Genomic DNA, 19,550 nt, shown 5'->3' with positions numbered 1-19,550 from the left:
TCTATTGCACTCAGTGGATCCTAAAGTGTCAAGTAGGTTTGTGAGAGAGCGACAATTAGTTGTACTTGTTAGAGTATATTTGGTGTGTCAAGTGACCTGGTCTTAGTTCCCACAATAGATAGGCTGCCCCTCCCCTTGCTTGTAGGCATGGTGACTGGGCACGATTGGCCACCAGTGCTCCAGCACATCTATATGTACCTGCACACTATGATTAATGGACATCAAGCATTCTCCATTCTTCCTCTATCATGGCATCAGATGCTTAGGTTCAAATCCTACTTCTAGCCGCTGCCGCTTCCACACAGCGCGTCCCCGGGGAGAGATCGATCTCTGCCGGGGCAGCACTATCATTTAGGCGCCCGATCCTATTGATCCGGCTGCCATCGTCATCGTCGCAGCAGCACATTGGGCTATCTCCTTGTGCTTGTCGCCTTCACGGATGGGTCGTCACCGCCTCATTCCCCAGGCTCGTCTCTAGGCCCTCGTCCTCCCCTTCCAGATCCGCCCCACCATGGAGGCGAATGACCTGCGCACCGTCATCCCTTGCTGTGGTGGCGGCCAGGCTTGGCCACGTCCCTGTCCTTCAGCCACCATGGTGGTGGTCGGGACAGGTCGTGCCCCCTCCCCGGCCGTTGCCCTGGCCTTGAGCCACGAGCCCACCAATATCGCCCGGGCCGCGCCCCTCCAACCGCCGAGGCCCTATCGTGGCAACTCGACGGGGCCGTTCCCCTTTGCTTGTGCCCGTGCTTGCCCTGGCCACAAGCCGTGAGCCCTCCGGCATCACCCATCGAGGCCCTGCTGTGGCCACCTGTCGGGGCTGTACCCCTCCGTTCGCACCTATCCTTGCCCTGGCCATGAGCCACGAGCCCGCTGGTGTCGCCCGCCGACACCGTGCCCCTCCACCCGTGTCCGTGCTTGCCCTGGCCACGAGCCGCGAGCCCGCCGGGGCCACGCCCCTCCGCCGGCTGGGACCCTACCATGGCCACCTACCGGGGCCACACCCCTTAGCCGCTAGGGCCCTGCCATGGCTACACGCTGATGCCACGCCCCTCCGCCCTGTGCCCGGCCATGGGTGCGCCTAGCCGCAAGTTCCGCCTGTTAGATTGATCTCTAAATTGGACATTGCTACATTTTGTGCTTGAGCTGCTCATCCTAAAGGCTAAGTACGGCTAGTCAGACTGTAGTTTCAATAATTTATTGCATCTCCTGTCATGGGTGCTGCCACAACCAAACTCAGTTTCCACCAACACATACCAAGCGAAGAAGGTCATAAGTCCATTGACAATGGGGGTTGAAAAAATCTATGCATGCCCCAACCACTGTATACTTTTACGTGGCAAAATGGTCAAGTCACTGGATAAATGTCCCCATTGTGGGGCCAGCCGGTACAAGAACAATGACCTTTACGGTGGGGACGAAGCCTCCACGGGGAAAAATAGGAATAAGAAGGGTAAAAAAAGGTGGTACAAGAATCTCAGCCCCTAGAGGACACTCCATTAGACAACGATGCAAAGCAGAGAAAAATTCCTGCCTTGGTAACGTGGTACCTGCCAGTGACCGACTGCTTGAGACGTACCTTCCTAAACCCTAAAGAAGCCGCACTCATAACATGGTGGGATGATGAGCGCAAGGTGGATGATGATAAGATTGCACACCCTGCTGATTGTAGTCAGTGGCAAAGGTCTGATGAGAAACACAAAGAATTTAGCGATGACCTAAGGAATGTACGATTTGGCTTGAGCACCGATGGAATGAATCCCTTCAATGAGAGGATGAGCGACCACAGCACATGGCCAGTGATCTTGACCATGTACAACATCCCAACATGATTGTGTCAGAAGAGAAAGTACCTTCTCCTCACTATTCTTATTTCTGGCCCTAGGACATTGATAACAAATCCTCAGTACCAACACCTTCGTGAGACTGAAAGGCTAGCTCTAGGACGTTGATAACAATGTTTATGGAATTTATATATTTAATGATGGATTGTATATATTCTTGTGAATTGGACTTGTAATTGTAGTTTATAGAATACTCTTGTGCTTGTAGTCGCGGTCGCGGGGCGTTCGGCAATGCGAACGCTGGTCGCGGGGCGTTCGGCAACGCGAATGCGGTTCGGAACGCTGGTCGTGGGGCGTTCGGCAACGCGAATGCGATTCGGAATGTTTGTCGCGGGGCGTTCAGCAACGCGAACGCGGTTCGAAACGTTGGTCGTGGGACGTTCGGCAACGTGATTTTGAATTGTAAATTTGAATTTTTTTGGCAGAAAAACGTACTGTAGGGGCGGTTCTAGATTGAACCGCCCCTACAAATACCTGTTTGTAGGGGCGGCTGGTAATACAAGCCGCCCCTACAAATCGATTTGTAGGGGCGACTGGTAATACGAGCCGCCCCTACAAATGCATGATTTGTAGAGACCCTTGTGTAGGGGCGGCTGGGCCAACCGCCCCTACGCAAGGGTCTCTACAAATCATGCATTTGTAGGGGCGGCTCGTATTACCAGTCGCCCCTACAAGACCCTTGAGTAGGGGCGGCTGGGCCAACCGCCCCTACAAAGGGTTACCAGCCGCCCCTAGAAATGCTTTTTGTAGTAGTGACGAGAGCCATATAGGAGGACCAAGCAAGTTGGGTGCCCGTGACCATTTTAAGCAAACGCGGCGCAGTCTGTTTTCGGCAACAAGCAAATGTTTTTTTCCATGCATGCTTCACGCTCGCTCGCTCGCTCGCTATCCGGAACCAGAAGTGGGGGAAGGGGAAAAGGGGAAAGCCACCGCGCACGGATGGATACGGGTCAGGTGGTGGGGGAACGGTCTGATCCGTCTTTTTTAGGGCGTGTTTATTTCACACATCTTAAAGTTTAGTCACCTAAACCAGTTCTTAAAGTTTAGTCACCCACTGTTTGGTTTGGTGGACTAGAAGAGATTAAGAGTTTTTTTTTGTCTCTTTTAGTCAGGGTGTTCGATCCAAAGTGGCTAAAAGGTGAGGTAGCCTGATTAAAAGGTGGGCTTTAGTACCTTTAGCAACACTTGGATGACTAGTTGGCTAATGCACTTTTTAGTCTCGTTTAGTCATAGTGTTTGGATAAAAATGACTAAATGAGACTAGATCTAGGAGATGAGGAATGAACTAGACACTCCCTTAACCGGTGTTGCCAGTTCCTAGGAAGTCAAATTAACTCTAACCAAATATTTACGGTAACGTATTACTCCTAATATTTATAGTACATAATTAGTATCATTAGATATATCATTGAATATATTTTCATAATAAATAATTTATTCTGAGATATAATTGTTGCTAATATTTTCTATAAACCTATTTAAATTTAAGAAAGTTTTGACCAACACAAATATTATAGCGACACTTTAAAAAGGAACAAAGGGAGTACATTTGAGAATCTCACCTCTTGAGCTTCCTCACCACCGCTTTGGCACAGTACGTCCACCGGTTCGTCGCCTTTATTATGGTTGCACTGCCCATAGCGAAAATATAAGGACACATAGGACAGCTCCCTAGAGTAGGGATGCAAGCAGGTTGACCCACACGACCCACAAAGTTAAATCTATATGAGGGTTTGCGGACCAACCATTTGCATCCCTACCCTAGAGGCGACTATAAAAAAGAATAAATTAAAAACCTGATTTAAAAAAATCTATTGGAGTGTCTATATTTATTAGTTTGGAGAGCCGATTTAGAAAATCCAAATTTCCACATGCTCTTGGAGTTGCTAGAGGTTGAAAAAAAAAACAAACATCTAGGATCTAGTTTATGGGTCCAAATTTAAAGAGCCCTAGGTAAGAACTTTCTCAAAGGTACATGTTAGATTCCAGTCATGTTTAAATAATTAAACTTAACTTTATAGCAAGAAGAGAACGTATATGTCTAGATATACATTTATGTCTAGATACATAGTAAAATCAATGTATTTAGAAAATCCAAAATATTTTATAATTTGGAATGGGGTGAGTACCACGTTGAAGTCAGAATCAGTTTTAGTTAAAAAAAAAGTAAAGCCCCGCAAGCTGCACACAGCAGTTATGTATTATGAAAACATTATTTATAATTATAAAGTTGACAATCTCTTTATCAAGATGAGTTATTATATATTATGAAAGCATATTTTGCAGTTCCTCCAGCTCGGGGAGTCTATATAAAGCCAGGCATCTTGGCCATCTTCTCCAAGCTACCAGGCCAGCCAACAGCCATCCTCAGCGACCCAGCAGGCATCGAGATGGCCACCAGCGGCCCCGTCCCTTTGGTCTCGCAGGTGCAGCGCAAGCCACAGACATTCACCACAAGCCCATGGGGTGACTTCTTCCTCCAGGACAACCCATGCACTCCATCAAAGGTACCAACAAGCCGGCCGCCATTGTTCCCTTTAATTTCTGCAAAACTTGAGCATGTCATCATTAATTTGCTAGCATCTCCGCATTGCCTGGCCGTGGTAAAAAATAAATGGTGAATCAAAAAATGGTTCTTGTGCGATACATAGTTCCCCTTAACACCAAATTGCCCATTGCAGCTCTTGGCAATGAAGGAGAGGGCACAGAGAAAGAAGGAAGAAGTGAGGCAGATTATACTTGAAACCGTTGCCTCCTCCAACCTGGTACGGAAGCTGGAGCTGGTTGACACTACAAGGAGGAGATCGATGATTTGTTTCGCTCTATCTACGATGACAAGGATGGAGGCTCTGACAATCTCTACATCACCTAGCTGAGGTTCTATTTGCTTAGGAAGCATGGTTACGGAGTCTCTTCAGGTATGTAATTAAAACTAGTATATGCATGTTTCCTTTCATCGATGCTAATGCTAAATGTGTGTTGGGTGAACTAGATGGTCGTGTGAAATTTTGAGCCGTGTTGAATATAATGTTCGATTACGTTTGCAGATGTGTTTGAGAAATTTAGGGATGAGCCAGGGAACATTTCAAGTGATGATGTCAGTTGCTTGCTTATGTTGTATGATGCTGCGCATCTGAGAACTCATGGGGAGGAGATACTTGACAACATCATCACTTTCAACAAGAGCCACCTACAATTTCTGACGCAGAAAAACTTGGAGCCATAGCTTGCCAAGGAGGTGAAGTGCACTTTGGAGACACCTCGGTTCAGGCGGGTCAAGAGAGTGGAGGCGAGGCGCTACATCTCAGTATATGAGAAGACACTACCGGAGACTGTGTAGTTACCGAGTGCCCATATAATTACCGAGTGTCAAAAGTCGGGGCACTCGGAAAAAATTTATTACCGAGTGCCAACACTCGGAAAAAATAAACACCCGGTAGTAGACCTCTTTACCGAGTCCGAACACTCGGTAACCTCAAACACTCGGTAGATCTACAATTTTACCGAAGGGGCGCACTCGGTAAAAAGAGACACTCGGTATTGAGCTGCCACGTCTCCAGTATACCAACCGTGCGCCAAACGGCGTCACGGCATGACATTTTGCCGAGTGTAGAAGTATTTGCACTCGGTAATAATAAAGTTTTACCGAGTGTAAGTTCACAACACTCGGTAAACACTATCTTTTACCGAGTGTACTGGCGCAACACTCGGTAAAATTCAACCAAATTTCTTGTTTTTCCCTTCATTCTTTTTCCTCTATCCACATATGATATTTAGTACTCCATTCCAAAATATGGTGTTTATTTCGATTTATTTACTATATTTCACAAAATTTTCATTCTTTATGATAATTAGATACATATCGTGTAAATTTAATTGTAATAATTAAAATCGAACTCGATAAATCACGAGATTGGAAGAATTAACATTGAAGCATACATCTATATTATAGAAAAATTTTCATAACGTTTCGGAAGTATTTTTACATTCGTCGCTGCCGAACCGGTACATCTCCCAAAGAGACACTAAACATTCACAATGACGAGTAGGATTTCTATTAAGAGTGAAATTCAACATTATGATTTGAACTTAGAATTTTTTAGATAGTAAATAGATGACATGAAATAGTTCATGTGAAAGTTTGGTGAATTTTAGGATTAAATTGGCATTTTTTCATTTTTGTTTTGCATGAAATAATGTATACTTTTACCGAGTGTGACCTCAAACACTCGGTAAAGATTAGCCACGGCCCACCTGTCTCTTTACCGAGTGCCGTAGATCTAGGCACTCGGTAAACATTTATTGGGCTGCGGTGCTTCTGTTTACCGAGTGCCGTAGATCTGGGCACTCGGTAAACATGTACCAGGCCCACATGTAATTGGGCTGCGGTGCTTGAGTTTACCGAGTGCTGTATATCTAGGCACTCGGTAAACAGAGGCATTCACTTAGTCGTTTCTCCCTCAAATCGTGCAGACGACACACACACCGCACGCCCGCGCATCCCCGCCGCACCGCCGCCGTCCCCCGCGCCGGCGCCTCCCCGCCGTCCCCCGCACTTGCGCCCGCGCCTCCCCGCGCCCGCGCGCTCCACGCCGACGCCGGCGCCTCCCCGCCGTCGCCGGCGCCTCCCCACCGCCGCGGCCGCCTCCTCCCCTCCACGCCGTCGCAGAAACCGGCGCGCGCGGTGGAAGACGAAGCAGCTGGAGAAGGGGAAAGGAAGGGCTGAAGCTCCAGCTCGACTCCTCCCCTCCACCACCGCCGCCACCGGGCGGTCCCCCACAGCCGCCGCCACCGGGAAAGGAAGGGCTGCAACCTGGGCTCCTCCTCCGGCTCCGGCTGCTCCTCCGGCTGCGGCTCCTCCTCCTCCGGCTCCGGCTCCTCGCGCTGGCCGTCCTGGACGCGAGCGCGCTGGACACCTGGGCGATCCACGGCGTCGTCTGACTCCGACGAGCTCCCGGCCTCCCGCTCGACACCGAGCACGCGGACGCGCAGCCCCCGGCTCCAACTCCATCCAATCGTCCACCCTTTTCTGAGGTATTCTGAGGCTCTTCATCTTCATCATCCTCGCTGTCATGAACTACCAGTGCAACCTTGGATGTGCACATTTTTTTCTTTCCCATTTGTTGTTGATGTTACAGAAACTACCAGTGCCCCCTGCATTGCATATTGCGAGTTGGAATCTAGGAAACACAATCCCAAGTTAGCTTGGGCATCATCACATGGCACCCAACATGCAGCATTATTATATGTATCCAGCTAGATTGTGCCTGCTAGCTAGACTGTAAACATGTCTATGGGGCAGCATCTACTGAGCTTAGATTTGTGTGGATATCTCTGCACATGGATACAAACCTTCCAAAGGTCAACAGAAGCTAACTTATTCAATGAGTTATTACCTCTCAAATCTTTGTTTACTATATACTGCTTTCCTGAAATGGAAGTAAGGGTTAGGTAGATGTGGGAGGAACAGTGCATGTTATCAACATATATAGAATAGTGGTCTCATAAAAATATCAGTTAGCTCCCTCTCATGAAGGAATACGATGTGTATTTTATTTTGGAAAAGTCAAATTAAGTTTAGTGTATAAATTTTACCTCTTGTAGCTTCTTATTTTTTTGTGAGAAAAGAATAGCCAGTTTCAACGTAGAAATAAGAAAGATTAAGGTGTAGCTAAATGGCTTGCTGGTTACATAGCATCACATTTGTAAACTTGTTATTGTTTAGCATATAAGCATATATATAAGGCACCAACCTTCTACAGGTCACACTGAGACACACCATACTCTATTTTTAGAGGAGGTCCTAAAATTTGTCACGCCCAACACCTGCCTCTTTAAACCTTTGGATGGAGGACTAAAGAGCCCGTGACCTAAAATTTGTCACGCCCAACACCTGCCTCTTTAAACCTTTGGATGGAGGATTTTGTTGAACGAAAATCCTTGTGATTTACTATGTATCATTCATGCTCTCCGATGTGAGCACATATTCTGCATCAGTATTCTTTATGTTGAGAAATGGGAATTGGATAATATTAGTGATGATTATTTGATACCCCCTGTAGATATGCAGCTCGGTTGGGATGATAATCAATCTTAATTCGCATACGTGTTACAAATGCTGGTGATTAGTCGGCGCGGGCATCTCTTAGTTGATCTGTTGTGTTTCAGTCTGTCGGCTACAAGCAAGCAATGTTCCATAATAGCTAGCTAGCCTGATTACTTTTAAATTAGACAACTATTATTTTCAGCTTGGTTTGGTCAACCAGCATATACACTGAACTGAATACCAACAGTTTCTTTTGATTTTTGAATGGGGATACTCACTTCTTCAATAGACAGCTTACTTGACATTTGAATTTGAACAAGGGAAGAAGATGTCTCCTACGCACGAAAGTTTTTTTTTCTTCCAGACTAGTTCTACGCCAGTTATTTTATCCTGTGGATTGAATCATAGTTTATCTTTTGTTGCCAAAAGCAGAGGTTTTATGTTTAAATATAGGCATTTAAGTAACCTAACTCCATTAGCAACAACATCCTTTGGCATATAGTCATTATTAATTGTTAGTGTGAACTTTTCATGTCAACGCGTGCTTTTTGTGCCTCGATTATCTTTTCACTTTTGGAGTCACCAGAGCGCAGGCAGTGCACCTGCCCCTAACTAAGGAGCAATACTTGACGGTAAACATGAGATTACATCGTCTGTGATTAATTGCACTGAAATTGATTTATGATTTGTCATGTGCTCGTGTACGTGCAGGTGCCTCCTGCTTGGTGTGCGGGGATGGACAACTGCTGGGAGGCCATTGTGGACACGTGGTTGAGTGAGGAGTACGAGCAATATCACGCCGTACGCTCACGTTGCCGTGCGATGATGCAGGGTTCCTCGCACAAACAAGGGCCCACTACCCTCAAGGAATATGCAGCCAGATATGTACGCGGATTTCATTTCGTTGTTGCTACGCTAACTTCTGAATGCATAATATCTTATTGTTGTGCTTCTTCCTGCAGACGCGGTTCCACCCCGGCCAGGAGTGCGCCTCGTTCAAGGCATATGCCTTGGCACACAAGGGCAAGGCAAAGGACCCCGACCTCGTCTACAACCCGGAGGACCCGCCTGAGGCATACAGTAACCTGAGCGTGCACAGTCGCCTCAGCGAGTACACGGCGATGGCGAGAGAGATCCATGGGCCAGAATTTGATCCGAGCACCGCTGACCTCGAGGGTGACATCGTCATGAGGTTGGGACCAGGTAAGCCACACGGGAGGTACTATATGGGCAACAGCACCATAGACACGGCCAACACTCAGACACTCGCCCAGATTAGAGCCCGGAGCACGAGTTCGAGCCCGGCCATACGCCCACGCTCACAGCCCCAGGTGGTAGCACTCCAGGTTAGTTCTGTTGCATTCGTTGTCCATTCATTTTCTACCCGTTCTTTATTTGCATTCTAACTATGTGATAAATAATTGTAGGCTCAGATTGAAGCCCTGCAGGAGTCACAGCAGGCCTCACAGAGCCAGTTTCAGGCCCTCCAGCTATCGCACCAGGCCGAGTTGGCACAGGAGAGGGCGCGAGTGCAGGCCCAGCTTGAGGCCTTCCAGCAGTCGCAGAAGGCCTGGTACGAGTACATGGCCAGCTTTTCTCAGAGCATGGGCCAGCCTCCACCACCTCCGCCGCCGCCGATGATACCGTTGGTGCCTCCACCTCCGCGCGACGGCACTCCTGTGAGTCACTCTTCATCTTGAAAGGCTTTTTCAGTTCAGATTGTGCTACAGTCAACACTATCATGTTAGAACCTAGAAGAGAGTAGGATACATACATGTATAAGTTAGATTATTAGTAATATTGTTCAGACCTTGAAAGGCATCATGTTAGGTTCTACATGAGTACATAGGTGTTTGCCCAATTCATGTTCAGTCTACTCGACCATGTGTGACGATATCTTGCACATAGAGGAGAACTAAACAGCAACTAACTTGATATGTGTTATCTATTATATGCCTATATATTGATGTCACTGTTAACTGGTCTTTCGAAGGAATATTTGAATTTGGCATACTACCTTATGATTAATTGACAAATATGTTTATTTTCTTTTGCTCCCTCATTCCAGGGACCTTCTACAGCTGGATCGAACAACGATCAAGACTTGGACTTGTCTCCGTTTCTCGGTAGGGCTCCGACCATGTGACAGGACCATGTTTCACTTGTTTGTATGTTGAACTTAGAAGTGGGTTGAACTTTGTGGACTTTGGACATGTTGATGGTGTTTGTGGACTTTGCATTGTGCTTGTGACATTTGTTGTAGCTATATGTTGGTTATGAGTGGATGTGACATTTGTGGACATATATGTGATATATATTGTCTATCTGTTGGTAACTGTGATATTCTGTTATAATTGTTGTTAATTGTGGCTGGATATGCACTGAAACAAACAAAAAAAAATACTGTGGACAGGTTTTACCGAGTGTAACACTCGGTAATGGTGATGTTTACCGAGTGTTACACTCGGTAAAACAGAGAACAGAACCAAATTGGTTCTGATTCTGTTAATTTTGCCGAGTGTGCCATTTTTTACCGAGTGCCACGACCCCACTCGGATATATGTGCCATTTTTTACCGAGTGCCTGCGACCCCACTCGGATATATGTGCCATTTTTTACCGAGTGGAACACTCGGTAAATGAGTTACATGTTTACCGAGTGTTACCGCTACACTCGGTAAACTATATTAGGAAAAAAATATTTGCGGAATTGTTTTAATCATGAAAATGGTTATCTGTTTACCGAGTGCTATGTCTAACACTCGGTAAACGACGCCGTTAACGGCAAGCTTGAGGACTGACGACCGTCACGTCGTAGTTGTTTACCGAGTGCCGGATTAGCACTCGGTAAGATTTATTCTCCGAGTGCCCCGTTAGTTGACACTCGGTAAACTAACTTTACCGAGTCGTTGTTTACCGAGTCATGTTTACCGAGTGTGGCACTCGGTAAATGATTTACCGAGTGTTTATGCATATTTGCCGAGTGTTTATAACACTCGGTAATTAATCAGTATCCCGTAGTGAGAAGGGTATGCGAGATGAAACCATACTGGAGTTCGCGAAGCTAGACTACAATATCTCACAAGCTATCTACTGTGATGAACTAAACAAACTTACAATGTAAGGAAACTACACCTTGATATAATTACCTTGATATAATTAAGTTGGCAATGATAATTATTTACTGGAACTGCTTGCTTAATTATTAACAAATAATAATGTTGACTTTGCCAAACCACTAATAATAGACATTTACTCGCTAATGTATAGATGATGGAAGGATTTCCAATCACATATAGATCTGAGCTTTACGCGGGACAGAATGGTGGAGCTTCATTTTTGGATGCTCGTAGTAATTTATGAGCCTTATTACTCATATTCACGGATAATGATGACAAAGTTCTTCATATTCGCACTCTTGTTCGATGACCTTTATGACAACCATAGCACCACAGAGGAGAGCAGTATCTTCACCACAGCCATGGAAAGGTTACATTTATTTGCCTAGATATATGCCTTCTTGAAATTAGACCGCAGCAGGTCGGGTGAACAAAATTTCAGCATCACCGGAATTTACCTTTGCTTGAAAAAAAAAACTAATGACGTCAGGTGGGAAGAACAAATCACACAACAGCTTCCAGCACACTTGAAGGCACTCTTGGTCAACATATTTAACACTACAAATAAGATCGAGGAGGAGTTAAATCATCAGGAAAACATGCATGCTGAATTGGTAAAAAAAATGGTAAACAAACTCTACTCCAAGAGATCACACTAAGGAATCATGACGGGCTTTTTTTATTAATTTTACCATCCTTACATTTACCCATATATAGATGATTGACACTGCCAAATTCTACCATGCTGAGGTGAAATGGCGCGATGAACACTTCGTCCCAACCAATGTTGAGGAGCACCTCCAACTTTCTATCCCTAGCAGCGCATGTATGCAGATGACAAACCTTTCATTCATTTCACTAGGAGATGTGACTACAAGGGAGGATGTTGAGTGGGTTTTCACCTTTCCCAAAATCATCAGAGGTGTTTGTATTGTGGCCCGCATCGGCAATGACATCATGTCACATGAGATTTACCAAACCACTCCACAACATATAAACTTCTTAAATGTTGCGAAAATATTTTCCATTTCTTATTAGTTAGAATATGACATATTTCCATTTGTGCATTCAGCCATTCATCATCAGATTATTCTCTAAAGACTCACATTTTTCTTGCTGTCCCTTGAAGCGGGAACAAGCTTCAAACCATGTGGCATCCACTGTTCAAACATAACTTGCATGAAGCAATATGGAGTGATGATAGAGGAAGCCAACGAAAAGCTTAGAGTTAAAATTGAAGAAGTATGGATGGACATCGTTGAAGAATGCCTTGAGCAAAAACGTCCCATGGCACTTTTAGAGACAGCGGTCAACGTTGCATGAATTGCAGATTTCATGTACAAGCGTGAAGATGCATTCACCGTCTCATTCAGCCTCAAGGACATTATAGCTTCAATGTGCATCTACTCTGTGTGAGCTTATTGACCTAGCATTAGTAAGACTTCTCAGTGTACGCGGATTGGCTTAAGGTCTCTCGAGGGTACATTTAATCCCCAAACTATTGTATAAGTAATATGAGTGTTGTACTATATATCATAATACATTTATTTGTGTTCCAAATATACTATTTGTGGTTATTTTTCATGTAGAAACTATACATACATGGTATAGTAAGTCTTGTTGTCTACTAGACCTTGAAGTATTTTATCACTCAGTTAAGAAGTTACCACAACATTTCAAATAAGAAGACAATTGTTCTCAATTGAATTATCGGATAAAATACACATCTTGTTGTGTGGTGACTCAAATCCTACTTGGACTAGGACTCAAGAGAGGTGTGCTATTTGGACTTCTAGTTCTACTAGGACATGAGTGTAGAATTCTACTAAGAGTAGGACTCCTACTTGCATGTATGGGGACCTTGGAGAGGACCATATAAACAAGGGGTAGAGGCCATAGGCATCAGCCAACAGCCAACACAAGGGCAGTGGCGAAGGATGGATTAAACTTGAAGTGCGGTGGATCAAAGCATGCCACGATTCCATCTGCCAACGGATGTAATTAGAGGTACTAGGGAGACGCTTTATGCCATGTGCACTATTGACTAGGCCTGCTATTGTCTTGTTTTGATAACCTAGAGACCTTTTCTACAAGTAGCAAAATAGAAATTGAAAGAAAAACAAGTAGTAAAAGGTATATGTGGTAGACGCACCTTGCCATGTTGGTCCTCCGCCCCTGCACAAGGGTCTCATCCAAGGCTTGTAAGGATCAATTAGTAGCGCTAAAGAGGATTAGGCTAGACAGTTCTATTGCACTCAGTGGATCCTAAAGTGTCAAGTAGGTTTGTGAGAGAGCGACAATTAGTTGTACTTGTTAGAGTATATTTGGTGTGTCAAGTGACCTGGTCTTAGTTCCCACAATAGATAGGCTGCCCCTCCCCTTGCTTGTAGGCATGGTGACTGGGCACGATTGGCCACCAGTGCTCCAGCACATCTATATGTACCTGCACACTATGATTAATGGACATCAAGCATTCTCCATTCTTCCTCTATCATGGCATCAGATGCTTAGGTTCAAATCCTACTTCTAGCCGCTGCCGCTTCCACACAGCGCGTCCCCGGGGAGAGATCGATCTCTGCCGGGGCAGCACTATCATTTAGGCGCCCGATCCTATTGATCCGGCTGCCATCGTCATCGTCGCAGCAGCACATTGGGCTATCTCCTTGTGCTTGTCGCCTTCACGGATGGGTCGTCACCGCCTCATTCCCCAGGCTCGTCTCTAGGCCCTCGTCCTCCCCTTCCAGATCCGCCCCACCATGGAGGCGAATGACCTGCGCACCGTCATCCCTTGCTGTGGTGGCGGCCAGGCTTGGCCACGTCCCTGTCCTTCAGCCACCATGGTGGTGGTCGGGACAGGTCGTGCCCCCTCCCCGGCCGTTGCCCTGGCCTTGAGCCACGAGCCCACCAATATCGCCCGGGCCGCGCCCCTCCAACCGCCGAGGCCCTATCGTGGCAACTCGACGGGGCCGTTCCCCTTTGCTTGTGCCCGTGCTTGCCCTGGCCACAAGCCGTGAGCCCTCCGGCATCACCCATCGAGGCCCTGCTGTGGCCACCTGTCGGGGCTGTACCCCTCCGTTCGCACCTATCCTTGCCCTGGCCATGAGCCACGAGCCCGCTGGTGTCGCCCGCCGACACCGTGCCCCTCCACCCGTGTCCGTGCTTGCCCTGGCCACGAGCCGCGAGCCCGCCGGGGCCACGCCCCTCCGCCGGCTGGGACCCTACCATGGCCACCTACCGGGGCCACACCCCTTAGCCGCTAGGGCCCTGCCATGGCTACACGCTGATGCCACGCCCCTCCGCCCTGTGCCCGGCCATGGGTGCGCCTAGCCGCAAGTTCCGCCTGTTAGATTGATCTCTAATCCCAACTGGACCCAACGACCCAGTTGGGCCTTTGATTCGCGTCCTGATCGAGGGCGTCCAACCCACCATGGCTAGAGGGCCCCTGTCACACTGCGCTATAAAAAGAGGTGAGGGCCGGTGGCTCTTATCACGAGGTTGACCTGAGCCGAGCTCCCCATCGACACCTAAACCCTAATCCGATCAGAGAGGGGCACAGCCAGTGACAGGAAGCCACCAGCCGCGCCACCCACTCCATCAACACTATCTTCATCATCGGTCACCACCGCGCATCTCCGAAGCTGTCTTCACCGACCATCGCTGCCCTAGCGCAGACATCGACTCTATGGCATCCACTGAACCATCCCCCTCTGCGGTGTTAGGTTCAACACCTTCCTTCCTTCTCTTTCTCTTGTTCTACATGCTCTAGTAGATGTTCTAGGTTTCATGATACTATTCAACAGCAAGAACCCCCTCAGATCTATCCCTAGTAACATCTACAGTCTAACAATGGTACCAGAGCCAGGTTTCTAGGGTTTTAGATCTAGAACAGGTAAACCGATTAGAAAAGGGAAAAAAGGTTAGATCCAGTGCGGCTCTAACAAGAACAGAGGGTTTGGATGAACCCTAACCCTAATTGGGTGAAAGAAATAAGAAGGAGGGCTCGGTTTCACGTCTAAACCAAACCCTAAAACCCACAATCAATTCAGGAAAAAGAACAACAGCGAAACCCTAACCCTAACCCTAACCCTAATCCCCAAATCGGATGAAATCCGAGAAGAAAATTCAAAAAGCAGATGAAGGAAAGGATATGGGCATGTTGGGGGAAAGGGAGACCTACCTCGCTGCTGTGTAGCGCTGCTGCCTCACCAGTGCGCAGGGAGAAGAAGGGAGCACACACGCCAGCGAGGGGGGCAGCGAGGGGGGCTGCTCGACGGCGGCGTGGTCACCCGCTGGGGAGCACGCACGCCGGCGAGGGGGGCGGCGATGGTGCTAGGGCTGCCCGGTCCACCGTCGTCGCTCTCAGTTGCTCGCTCGGTGCTGCTGTGCTAAGGAGAGAAGAGAAAGCAGCGAAGAGAGAGAGAGCAAAGAAGCAAATGAGCTAGGGTTACGGGTCGGACGGCCGTGGCTACGGTTTTGTTAGCGTGATATCACCGCTCGGCCATCGGATCGGCGCAGACAGCTCAGATCGAGCGGACCGCCGGTTAGCCTAGGTGGGCGCACGCGGCAGCACAACTTTGCCTGCCCAAGCCTAGGTTGCGGCCTGGGTGAGGGCAGCTCGCGGGCAAAGGAGGTGGGCCGGTCTATTTTGTCGGCTGGGCCGAAGCAACAGTGTTGAAATGAATGTGTTTTTCTTTTTCTTTTTCCAGTAAATGTTTATTTCCTAGAAATTGATAAATGGCTTAAAGAAAATAGAAAAGAGAATTTTCCTGTGGGTAAAATTCACTAAATTGAGATTATTTTTCCGCTGCGTATTTAAAGATGTTATTTTCATTATTAAATTCGAACCAACGGGAGAATTTAATTTTGAAAAATGGATATGTTTTAATTGATTATAATATTGTTATTATTCTGACCAACGTTGATTAATGGCAATATTATGATGTTTTGTCTTGCATTAATTCTATTTCTGCCCAACGGTGATGTAGAATTAATGTAGAGAACAATTGCATGTTTTAATTTTGACCAACGTTGGAACTAAGACATGCAATTATTACTGTTATTATTTATGTTCTCACTTTATTTGAATTATGGTTTCAGGCGGATACAACTTGATGGGTTGTATCAAAGAGATCCCCACTCTCAAAGGTGATAACTACACGGAGTGGAAGAAAAAGATAGACCTGGCTTTCATCTTGGCCGAGGTGGACTGGGTAGTCACCACACCGTGTCCCACAGAGCATGTGGCACCGGTGAGGGAGACAAACGAGGCTTATGCCGCTTGGGCAACAAAAGAGAGGGATTTTGCATTCCAAAGAATGTCCTATGACCTTGACCATAGGAAGTGTGTCACTGCCAACAAGAAATGTTTAGCTATGATAAAGAACACGATTGAGCCTGCAATTATGGGCTTAATCCCAGAGTGTGACACCGTCACGAGTACCTTGAAAGAATAAAGAGTCAGTTCACTGGCTCTTCAAAGACATATGCTACCCAGCTGATAAAGTAGCTGGTGATAGAGAGGTACTCAGGTAATGGTGGCATAAGAGAGCACATACTAAGGATGAGCAATTTGGCATCCAAGCTAAAACCAATGGATCTGGCTCTCAAGGAAGAGTTCCTTATTCATCTAATTTTTGTTTCCTTGCCAAAAGAGTTTGACACTTTTATTGTCAACTACAACATATAGCCCGAGAAGTGGGACATGGAGAGGCTCATGGCTATGTGTGTGCAAGGGGAGGAGAGAATGAAAGATGCCAATGGTGGCTCTATCAATTATCTCAAAGATAACAAGAAAAAGAATACTAATCCTAACTTCTCCTCAAAGTTAAAGGGAAAGGGTCCCATGCTGCATCAACCTCAGCAGAACAAGTTCACAGTAGAGAAAGACCAGTGTCTCTATTGTAAGAAGATGGGACATTATAAGAAAGATTGTCCTGATTACTTAAAGATGGTCATGGCAAAGAAAGGTGAGAACTTATTACGTTCATAAATGAATCCCTGTATGTACAGTATTCGAAATCTACTTAGTGGATTGACTCAGGTGCAACTATTCATGTTGCTAATTCTTTACAAGGATTCCGTTTGACGAGGACTACGCAAAGAAGCGAAAGACACGTTAAAGTTGCAAATGGAGTCTGAGCAGAAGTTGAAGCCGTTGGCGATCTTTCTCTAGAGCTTGCTGATGGTTTTAAACTTATACTTAGAGATGTTCTTTATGTTCCCTCGTAACAGAGGAACTTGATTAGTGTTTCATGTTTGGACAATGATGGATATGATTGCCATTTTGGAAATGGCAAATATAAGATAACATTTAATAATTCATGTGTTGGTCTTGCTATCTTACAAAATGAGCTTTATTTGTTATCACTACGTGATGATGTAAATGTTGTATGCGATAATGAGAACGTTGTGTGCGACAATGTGAATGTATCCTCATCTGCGGATGTAAACATAAAACGAAAGAGAGCTCACGATGCATTGTCGAAATTATGGCACTGTCGTTTAGGTCATATTTCGAGGGGGAGAATAGAAAGACTAGTTAAGAATGATATTCTTCCTCCATTAGAGCTCTCAGATTGAGAACAATGCAGAGAATGCATTAAAGGAAAGTATGTAAAGAAAATTAAAAAAAGATGCCAAACGAAGCGTAGGAATTCTATAGATTATACACACAGACATTTGTGGTCCGTTTCCTGTAAAGAGTGTGGATGGTTATGATTCGTTCATAACATTCACAGATGATTACTCCCGTTATAGCTACATTTATCCAATCAAAGAAAGAACAGAAGCATTGGATAAATTTAAGATATATAAGGTAGAAGTTGAAAACCAACACAATTTAAAGATTAAGAGAGTCAGGTCCGACCATGGGGGGAGTACTACGGTCGGCATACTCCATATGGTCAAGTTCTTGGACCTTTTGCAAGGTTCTTACAGGAGAATGGCATAGTAGCCCAGTATTCTACATCGGGCGAACCTCAGCAGAATGAAAGGCGCAATCGTACCATGATGGATATGGTGCGCAGTATGATAAGTTACTCCACCTTACCGATGAGCCTGTGGATGGAGGCGTTAAAACCCATCATTCATATTCTCAATAGAGTACCAAGTAAGTCGGTGTCCAAAACACCGTATGAGTTGTGGACAGGAAGAGTACCCTCACTAAACCACTTACGCGTGTGGGGGAGTCCTGTTGAGGCTAAAGTATTTAACCCAAACATTGAGAAGCAAGATCCCAAAATAGTAAGTTGTCATTTCATTGGCTACCCAGAAAAGTCAAAAGGTTTTCATTTCTACTGTCTAGATAGGCATACAAAGTTTGTGGAAACAAGACACACTGTCTTCCTAGAGGGTGAAATGATGAGGGGGAGCATGGTAGCTCGAGAAATTGACCTTGAAGAGAAGCGGGTGTATGCGCCCACTCCGATGATTCATGAGCCATTTTTCTCACTACCTGCTGTCGCTGCACCGACAGTACAAAATACTGTAGTGCCAACACCTGTTGTTGTTCCGCCCGTGGCAACAATGAATGATGATGAGGAACATGTTCTTCAGGATCCTATAGAATCAATTGCCACACATGAGGGGGAGCAACAACAGCCTCAAACAAAAGATATGCCAAATGTGGAGGCCCCTAGAAGGTCTCAAAGAGTTAGAAAATCAGCTATTCATGCTGATTATGAAGTGTACAACACTGAGGAATTTCAAATAGAGGATGATCCCACCTCATTTGAAGAAGCCATGAGAAGTGATCATTCATCAAAGTGGCTCAAGGCCATGGAAGATGAAATGAAATCTATGAATGCCAATAAAGTTTGGGATTTGGAGATAATTCCTAAAGGAGCCAAAATAGTAGGCTGTAAATGGGTCTACAAAACAAAGCTTGACTCTTAAGGGAATATAGAGAGATATAAAGCACGACTTGTGGCAAAAGGCTTTATGCAAAGAGAAGGGATTGATTACAATGAGATATTTTCTTCAGTCTCATGTAAGGATTCCTTTATAATCATAATGGCTTTAGTGGCACATTACGATTTCGAATTACATCAGATGGATGTAAAGATGACATTTCTCAACGGGGACTTGGAGGAAAGAGTTTACATGGCACAACCGAAAGGTTTTGTCATTGAAGGAAAAGAACGAATAGGATGCCGCCTAAAGAAATCCATTTATGGATTAAAACAAGCTTCAAGACAGTGGTACTTGAAGTTTGATCAGACAATAAGGAATTTTGGGTTTAAAGATAATGTAGAGGACAATTGTGTCTATACAAAGTTTAAGAATGGGAAGTTTATCTTCCTTGTCCTGTATGTGGATGATATCTTACTTGCTAGTAGTGATGTCAGTCTACTACTGGAGACAAAGAAGTTCTTGTCCTCAAAATTTGATATGAAAGATCTTGGTGAAGCTTTGTTTGTTCTAGGGATCGAGATTCACCATGATAGAAGTAAAGGGGTATTAGGACTGTCACAAAAGGCATACATAGAAAAGATCTTAAAGAAATTCAGTATGCACAAATGTAGTCCCTCACTTGCTCCAATAGTCA

At 45.7% G+C, this 19,550-nt stretch overlaps 1 pseudogene; it reads left to right on the top strand.

The window, feature by feature from the left end:
- The first annotated feature begins 4,231 nt into the window (after positions 1–4,231).
- Positions 4,232–12,421, top strand: LOC136501957 ((E)-beta-caryophyllene synthase-like; annotated as a pseudogene).
- The last annotated feature ends 7,129 nt before the right edge of the window (positions 12,422–19,550 follow it).

The sequence above is a fragment of the Miscanthus floridulus genome, chromosome 13 (genome assembly GCF_019320115.1).
Source record: "Miscanthus floridulus cultivar M001 chromosome 13, ASM1932011v1, whole genome shotgun sequence".
Taxonomy (NCBI): Eukaryota; Viridiplantae; Streptophyta; class Magnoliopsida; order Poales; family Poaceae; genus Miscanthus; species Miscanthus floridulus.
Note: the sequence above shows the minus strand (reverse complement) of the source record. Positions and strands in the feature narration are given on the sequence as shown.